This window comes from Cryptomeria japonica, chromosome 10 (genome assembly GCF_030272615.1).
Source record: "Cryptomeria japonica chromosome 10, Sugi_1.0, whole genome shotgun sequence".
Lineage (NCBI taxonomy): Eukaryota > Viridiplantae > Streptophyta > Pinopsida > Cupressales > Cupressaceae > Cryptomeria > Cryptomeria japonica.
In genome coordinates, this window is record NC_081414.1 from 830719469 (window position 1) to 830728162 (window position 8694).

The following is an 8694-nucleotide window of genomic DNA, read 5'->3' on the forward strand; positions in this document are numbered from 1 at the left end:
TGTTATGTATGGATCATGCTCCACTTGGTCACCACCGACTACATGCTCTAAAATATTAACAAAAAAGGTTACATTAATTACTACTCTAATTACAAATTAAGATGTTTAATTGTATTAATAATTACATAAATAAATTTGAATAGCAAATGAATACCTCCACTACTAGGATGCACATCCGGACCTTCATATGCAGGTGGTGTTTCATTATTATCCGGTTGCATTCCAATGTCATGCACATTGTTATCATTGCTTTCTTATTTAAAAAAAATATAGTCACTTTATGTTGGAACTCAACATCAATTAGATTATTGGTAAAGTATTTGATTTGAAGCAATTTTCATTTAGCTTATTTACCTGTGTGACAAATGCACCAAAATCTTTTGTTTGCCCACTCAATTCTCGTAGCCGATCAACCATGGTTGTATAGTCTTGCTGGTAGACAATTCTCTTGTCATCTTCTATGGGCACTCTATTTAATTCAGAGCTCTACATTTTTTCTTGGTATTGTGAATTTTGCTTGCATTGTTTGATAAAAAAAAAAAATCGTTTGCAATTTATAAATATTTTGATGCGATATTTCATTTAGCGATACTTACAATTTGTGCAACAAGTTTCATATAACCACTAGAGTCGGGTTTGTGTTGTCCGTTCTTTTCTTGTCTTGCCTTGGTTTTCTTTGACGTGTCACTCAGTCTATGAAAAGTTTGAAATATGTTAGATTATATAAATATAAAGTAATTAATTAATACATAATTAGATTCTTAATATTATCCCGTACATTCTTTCGGCATCTAGTGGTGTATTTCCTTTTTTCCTTTCAATTATCTCCTTGGCATCAAAAATCAGGTCCTTCCACTCCCTCTCTAAAATCATGGGGCGACGCTCGTACTTTACGTTCTTCTCTAAATGGGCCCTGTATTGGTCCCTCACATACTTTAGATATGTGCCATCTTTTTCAAGGAGCTTGGTTTTGCCAAAGGTGTCATTTCCAAACCACTCAACCATATGGTTTGTCAATTCAACTTTTATCCCTTTTTCTTGGTCATTCCACCTTTTAAAGCGAAAGCAAACCTATTAGATTCAGAAATGAACTAAAGCTACATTAATTATAGTTCAAGAAATGGATCAAAGGAAAACTATTCTAGCAATGATATGAAATCAAAATAGTGGATTGGGGTTAGTTCACATATGATGTTCCACCTTTTACGTATGGTGGGCCCAAATATCTGCAATGCAATGTCACTAAGATTTTTATAAAAAATATCATTTCCTGCAAAAAAAATCATGGGATCATTAGTCCAAAATGAGTGATCAAAAAGTAAATTACAATTAGACTATATATAATAATAATTTTAAAGTACCTGGAACCTTTTGTTTCTTTAAGGGAATCATTTCTTCGTCGCTCACCACCAATATGGCCTACAACGTTCCTGTACTAGCAATACGAGAAGATCCAGGAAATGATGGTATGTTATCAATAGTAGTCACCTCTGGCGTATCCTCATGTGAATCTCCTGTTGCAGAAACTGAATCCACTATGAAATGCCCCCAAGAAAGAATGCTTGAAGGGAAATAAACACATACCAGAAGATAGAGTAAAAAAGGGATCTACCAACAGTGGGTGGACCAATATGACGTGCAGTAGATGATGTCTGCATGTTATGTGTTGCCGATATTGCAGTCAACAATAGAGGTGAGGCTAACCTCTGATGAGGTGCCGACGACATTTGCACAGGAACATTGACAACACCTGAAGAATAATACATTAAATATATAAAACATTAAATATATGAAAAGTGCAAGAATTGTAAACAAGGATGAACCTTTATTATGAACATTGACAATATCAAGTATGATGTATTTTGGCTACTCAAAGTGATAAGCCAAGCAAGTGATAAGCCATGAAAATTGTCATCACCTAAACTACTTGCAACACCCTAATCATGGTCACCCGTTTCATGAGGACGCATAAATTGCTGTAAAAACAACACGTACATATTTTAGTTAATGACATAAAAGAGTATAAAATATAAACCATTATTGAACTTTTGTTATAATTAAAGCTTTTATTACTACTTAATTCCAAGTTGTCTATAGTTCGAATCAATTTTTGCACCCTCTCTTGTATCTCATCAGTCCGAGGCTCCACGGATGCCAAAGAAACAATCTCTCTACTAATTTTTCTTATAGACTTTTTTAACAATTCCATAGGGTTTGTAGAATTTCCAGGGTCATCATCACTTAATCCTATTGATTCCACATCCCTAGAGAGGTTCTCAGTTACTGCAGCTCCCTTTCCCTTTTCCTGAACATCTGTCTATGACAAGAATATCATTAACAATTACAAAATTAGTCTAAAACACTCAAAAAAAGAACATAATAATGTAACAGTTTGCTTCTATCCAATTTGTACAATTACAATGAGGTTTACTTGCCCGGTAGAAGTGTCACGACCTACATCCTTGTCTGCACTGTGTGATGGATCCATGTCGCCATGTGACAAAGAAAAAATATAAAAATGTTAGCGAAATTAAACAAATAGACTTAGCAAAAAAAATTCATAATAAAATGGTATATTGGAGTCATTAATTGGAGGTTGGTTAATTTAAATGGTATATAGTACGTACCACCCCCATGATAATAACTTTGTTTGTATCTATACAATTCAAATTATAATCGATTAGCAGCTCTTCCCCTGCACTTATTGATTTTATCGCACATACGAATACATGATTTCCCTCGCGCGCCTCAAATATTCAATTGGGTTGTTTATTAGTTGACCCAGGTCACGTACTATTTATAAAACCTACAATATTCCCTGTTTCTTTTGGCCTTCCATCAATGTATACAGCCACTCATTTACTTTGATCATTATCTTTCTATTGTCTATAATTTGCTGACAGTCCATACCTACGCATACTTTTTTTATATGGAATAATCTGCATCCAATTATTGTAATGTTAACAAGGTCCAACAAACTCCATCAATTTAGAAACTTTGTTGTAATAGACCTTTATGCCGTCCATGGAAAATAAGCCCAAACCATGTAACGATGAAGGTACTATGTGATATATTATATCGTTAACACAAAAATCGATGTTTATTGGAGGAAGTTCCTTGGGTATCCATTGTTTTTGTAGATGTTTGTACCTCAAGGGCACCTCAATGTCACCTTTGGTCTCATCATCATACGAACATGACCCCCCTTGAGCAAGGCAAAATTTCATGCATTTATTGAATTTTCTTCTAATATTTTGACCTCTAGTTGATCTCCCTATTGTAGACCTACTACATGTCTCACTTTCATTTTCTATTCCTGCATTTCCCTCAAACAAGGAAGACACATCTGACAAATACCTATTTGGTGTTACCTGCACTCTATCAAATGAGAGAGTTAGTTGGTAATGAGAGAGATATTTTGAAAATGAGGGTAATGTTGATGAAGAAGTCGGCCCTAAAGTTGATGTTGAGATTAAAATTTGAATAATTCCAACTGGGGCCTCAAGTGTTGATAACTATATTAGATTTTCCAGCTAATGTCGAGGTTTGAAAAACTAAGGAAGTTTGTTTTCCAAGTAATTTTTAAAAAATAAATTGTTTCTATAGGGTGTATTGACTTATACTTGTCGATCCATGAGACTCTGTAGGATCCTTGTCAAAGGGGTTCAGGTTCTTGCACATGTAATTCAATTATCTTATGTTAGCTAAAAATTACATAGTACACAACATGAACAACATGAACTTTGTAGACAAAAAGAGTATTAAATAAAAAAAAGATATTGTCATCATAATCATTGTAAATTTCTTAATTCCATACCTTTACTTTATATAGACTATGCAAGATCCTCAACTAAAGGGTTGACGATGTTTGTAGTCAATGACCTTTTTCCACCAAGGGTGACAACATCACACAGGGACTATACATGAAATCAACACCATCAATTGAGTATCATAAGCATTACATTTGTAAGTTGATAAACAATAAATACATATGTATCATAAGCATCACAAGCATCACATGATGTATCATCGTATATGTAATTAAGAATCATAATTAGCATCACATATCTGTCATCATAAACATGTAAGATCCATCACATATGCATCATAAATCACCATCCATCACATAGGTAATAAACAATCCACATTCTATAAATAAACACAAAGTTCAAAAAATATCACATGTATCATCATAAACATGTAATCCATCACATATGTATTTTAAATAAACACAAAGTTTTAAAAATGTCACATAAATAGTCACTCTCCCTATCTCCATCTCCTCTGGGTGGCATAGTTCTACTATAAGGACCTGCTAGAGGTCATGGAACATGAATTAAAAACATTAAAAGGTGCATCATGAATTAATTATGTAATGGCATTAAAATTCAAAACATAATGAATTAATGATGCAACCATATAAGTCAAAAAAAATTCTATCAAGAAATCAATATTAAATAGATAATATACTAATTGCATACCTAGTCATTAAGACCATTAGATGGTGTATTGAGTCCTAGTGGGGGTCAATATGATCAATATTCTCAAAATTGTCACTATGTTGCCACTATGTCTCAATGGGTCAAATGTGATGTTTAATGACATTTAAAGGTCTTATAGACCTATTTGAACCTATTTATATCATTTTTGAGTCATAGTGGTCTTGGGTTGAGTCTAGGAACAATTTTTGACAAAGTTGCTAATATTTTCAACATGGTTAAAGCAACATTTTGTGCATTTTATGAGCAATTACATGTTAGTTTATTGAGACAAGTTTAAAATGTGGTTATAAACATTGAGGAAGGATTTTTATTTGTTTAATAAGGCACTCTCCATGACCAAGGGTTGGTTGAGCATTGTAAATAAGCATAATTAATGAATATCTCAGTTTTACCCTAAAATTTCTGAGTTCTTTAAGATTGCAAACTGCTATATTGGAGTTTGGCATTCCTTAGCATGTTTTTTTAATTGAAAAAAATATTTAATGTGTTATAGGGATCAATCCTCTTCAATCTCCCTTTGGTTTCATCTTGTTTCATTCTGTATTGTAAAAGTTATAGCCAAATTGGTGAAAACTGTCAAAAACCTAGTCTAGGGTAACCCGACGCAAACTAAAATGCATCAGGGGTCATGTCCATGTTGATAAATCCATTTCAAGGAATAGGATGACCCATAAAATCATTTAATTTTTTTTCTTAATCATTTCAAGGTCTCATGAACATTTTGGCACGTGCAAATATGTGGAAGGTGTTGATTTTTGTGTCTTAATCTGAGAACATAGTGAATGCATGGAGTTTGGATGGTGTAATTAACTCAAGGGTCCTTGAATGGTCTTGTTAAGGGATTGGGGAATTTTTGAGGGAGTTATAAACATAATCCAAGTGTTTGGTGACCAAAAAAGGCCATCAATCCGTGAGTGTGTACATGACTGTCCTAAACCTTGCGTTGACTATCACAATTTGACAGTGAGTTGAGTTAGTCCATTAGCAAGATTGGGAAGGAGTTTGGTATTGAGTTTGGTGTTTGTGGAAGGTTTAAGGAGGTGGAAAATAATAATAATTAATGTTAGAGAGTTTCATGAAGAAGAATGGCCATGGAAGGAGTGACTATCCCAAGTGCTTGAGACTGTCACAAAAGTGAGTGTTGCAGCAGTGAATCTTCCTTTGACCTTTGGGTGGTTTGGAGGGCAAACATCCATGCTGGTATATGTTGAGTGGTCCTTGTAAGAGTGTATAAAAGTAAATTGGTTTTTGTATATCTAATACATTTTTTGAGTTAAGTACCAGGGGGGATTAGAAGACCCAATTGAAGGAGGATTTGTGTGAATAAGGGTTGAGGGTGCTAGTGGCGATTGAATGTTGGAGAGTTGGATTGTGACTTAGAGATGTTTATTTGTCCTATTTGAGTGTGATTCAGTGGTTGGGTGAGGGTTGGTGAGTATGGGTGTGTTATGGGGTATTGAATCCTTTTGAGTAACTTGTGGCCTTGTGAGGGGTCTTGTGAGTTAGTGAAGGGTTGACACCTAATTGAATAGGTGAGTTGGGAGAAATATCTCCCTAGTTGGTTGAGTTTATTGGATTCTCTGCATCACCATTCATTTTCGCTATCAATCCATTCAAAATTCCACCCAAAGATTCAATCTTGTCAAAGTTCAAAATAAATTTCCTTGTTGTCCTTACTATCTTGCATCAACTTTCATATCACTAGGTAGTCTTTTGCTTAGAACTATCATCTTTCATGGTAGGATACCATCTCAGTCCCTTGAGTTAAGTTATCTTACATTTAGAATTTATCATTTCCTAGGAATCCATACCTCCCAAGGTAACAATGATACACGATAACAAAGTGTTCATGTGGCTAGATTGTTCAAGGGGAAAATGTCACTAATCAAGTTGAAATGCCGATTTCTCAATCTGCCTAAGCTAAAAGGTTAAAATAAATTATAAAAGATAGAACAAGGCTACGAGAAAATGAATCATCAGTATTACCTAAACCCACATTATCAACAAAATCTAGAAATAACCTTGTATGTAAATAATTTATCATGCCAAAATTGCCAATTCTAACATGAAAATGAGACCAAGGAAAGCTCTAGAACAACTACTACTATTCATTCAGATGTTCATTATTAACCTCAATCACCACGAAAGATGCACAAATTGATTATAACAAAGAAGATATTTCATAAATGTAAATATTAATTCAAACATATGGGTTTGACTAGAGCCATAATGCAGGAAACATATAGCATCCCTTATGCATTCTCTACTTAAACTACATAGAAAAATGAAGACATATGGGTCTATGCACCCCTAAAATCATAATCATCATGCCATGATCATTAAAACACTTAGTCACCTTATAGATACAATCAACCATAGTCTAATGTGCATCAAGCCAACCCATGTCGAATACTATGTTGTAAGATCCCAAGGGTGTAATTCAAAGATCCACTAATACATGGTGATGCCCTTGAAAGACAATTGGAAAACCCTTACCACTAAATCTACAACCACCTTGTGGTCCCTTGAGAATAAATCAACATTCCACCTATTATCCGATCTAGATGCCCACTAGCTTGCAACACTCCATTATAGATGGGAAAATAAAAGAATAAGATGCCCTAAGTTCCAAATGTTACACTTACTCATTCACTATTAATTATACCTACAACCTCGATGATCATGGAATAATGGTCAATTTTCTAGTTCTCAATCATTGCAAAAACTCTATGGGTTTTACCCACATATCAACTATGTACTTTGACATCCTAGGATGGTGTCCACCTACTCTAAAACCTTGTGGGCACTCTCTATCTAATACTAACATATACATAACACGTGCCTCTCATATAACCCTATGTTGGCTAGGGCCCACCATAATTAGAAAATCGTAACTACTAAAAACACTAAATTCTCCCCTAAAAGGTTGTTGAGTCATAGAAGGCCTAGCTTGATAGTCCTATAGTGTCTCATGCCTATGGACACTTTAGTCCCCTGATCAAGGTTACAAACTTCTCTCATGCCTCTTGTGTCCTCCCATGTACCTCCTTTTCCATAAGAGACTTTGAAACCCTAAAGTCATTTGGATTGGCCATGTGTAGGAAAACTGAAATTTTGGGCTTTCCACCCCTAATGAAATAATTAACAAGTAACTTGTCTTGAATGTAATCTACAAACTACAAGAACTCCAAAAACTAACTCTCATGTTGAGCCACTATGAAACCTCATTATGTAAATTGTGAAACTCATCTATGCATCTCTGTCAAAAATATTTTGAAATAGAACACACTTTGAAGCACTCCAAAATGGTATCCCATGAGAGGGTTTCCAATATGAGTTAGTGCATTTTATCCTCCTAGCACCACAAGGTGGAAGCAAGTCCTCTCAAAACTTTCCTTGCAAATTATGCCTTTAGGTTGCTCACATATAGATGCAACCCAAAGCATAAGTCCAAGCTAAGTAACCAAGACTTAGCTTCAACACCATTTGTGGATCTTAAAAATGTAGAGGATTGTAGATGAAGCAACTCTCGAATATGATCCTTTGGCTCATGATATGTGCTTTCTATAGTCTATACCTCTTGTATGTATGCATGATGAGGCTAGGTAATGTGTATTGATCAATATTCTATCTCCTCTATGTGTATTTCCCAAATTCAAGACAAATTCCTAATAAGCTCCCAAGATGGAAGTATATGTTCCTCTACCAGAAGTGGATCCTCATGAGGTGCCTCTGTTGTGGGTGAAAACCTATCATGTATCACACCTATCAAATTATATAAGGCTTGTAAGATTTGAGGTCCATACTCGGGCTACTCATCTTGGTGAAAAATCTCAAAGTGATATGACTTTTCTTGTCCCTCATGTGAATGTGCTCCTCTTGAAGCACTAGGGGATGGATGATACATCCTCATTGTGTGTGGCACCATATAATCCCAAAATAAGTTTAATTAAGTGCATGTTAAATTCAACCCAAATTTTCTAGTTTACGAAACTAATCTTTGATACCAATATCATGCTCTCATTTGGACACAACACAAACCTTAATTTTTTTTTTGGAAAGAATGCTAAATGTCTCTAATGTCTACTCACATATGAACAACATCAGACCCACCATGGGAACCTAAGGGTGGAACATAGGTACCACCACATTAGGCATGATGCCTAGAAGGTGGCGAGAGGAAAAAAATGAA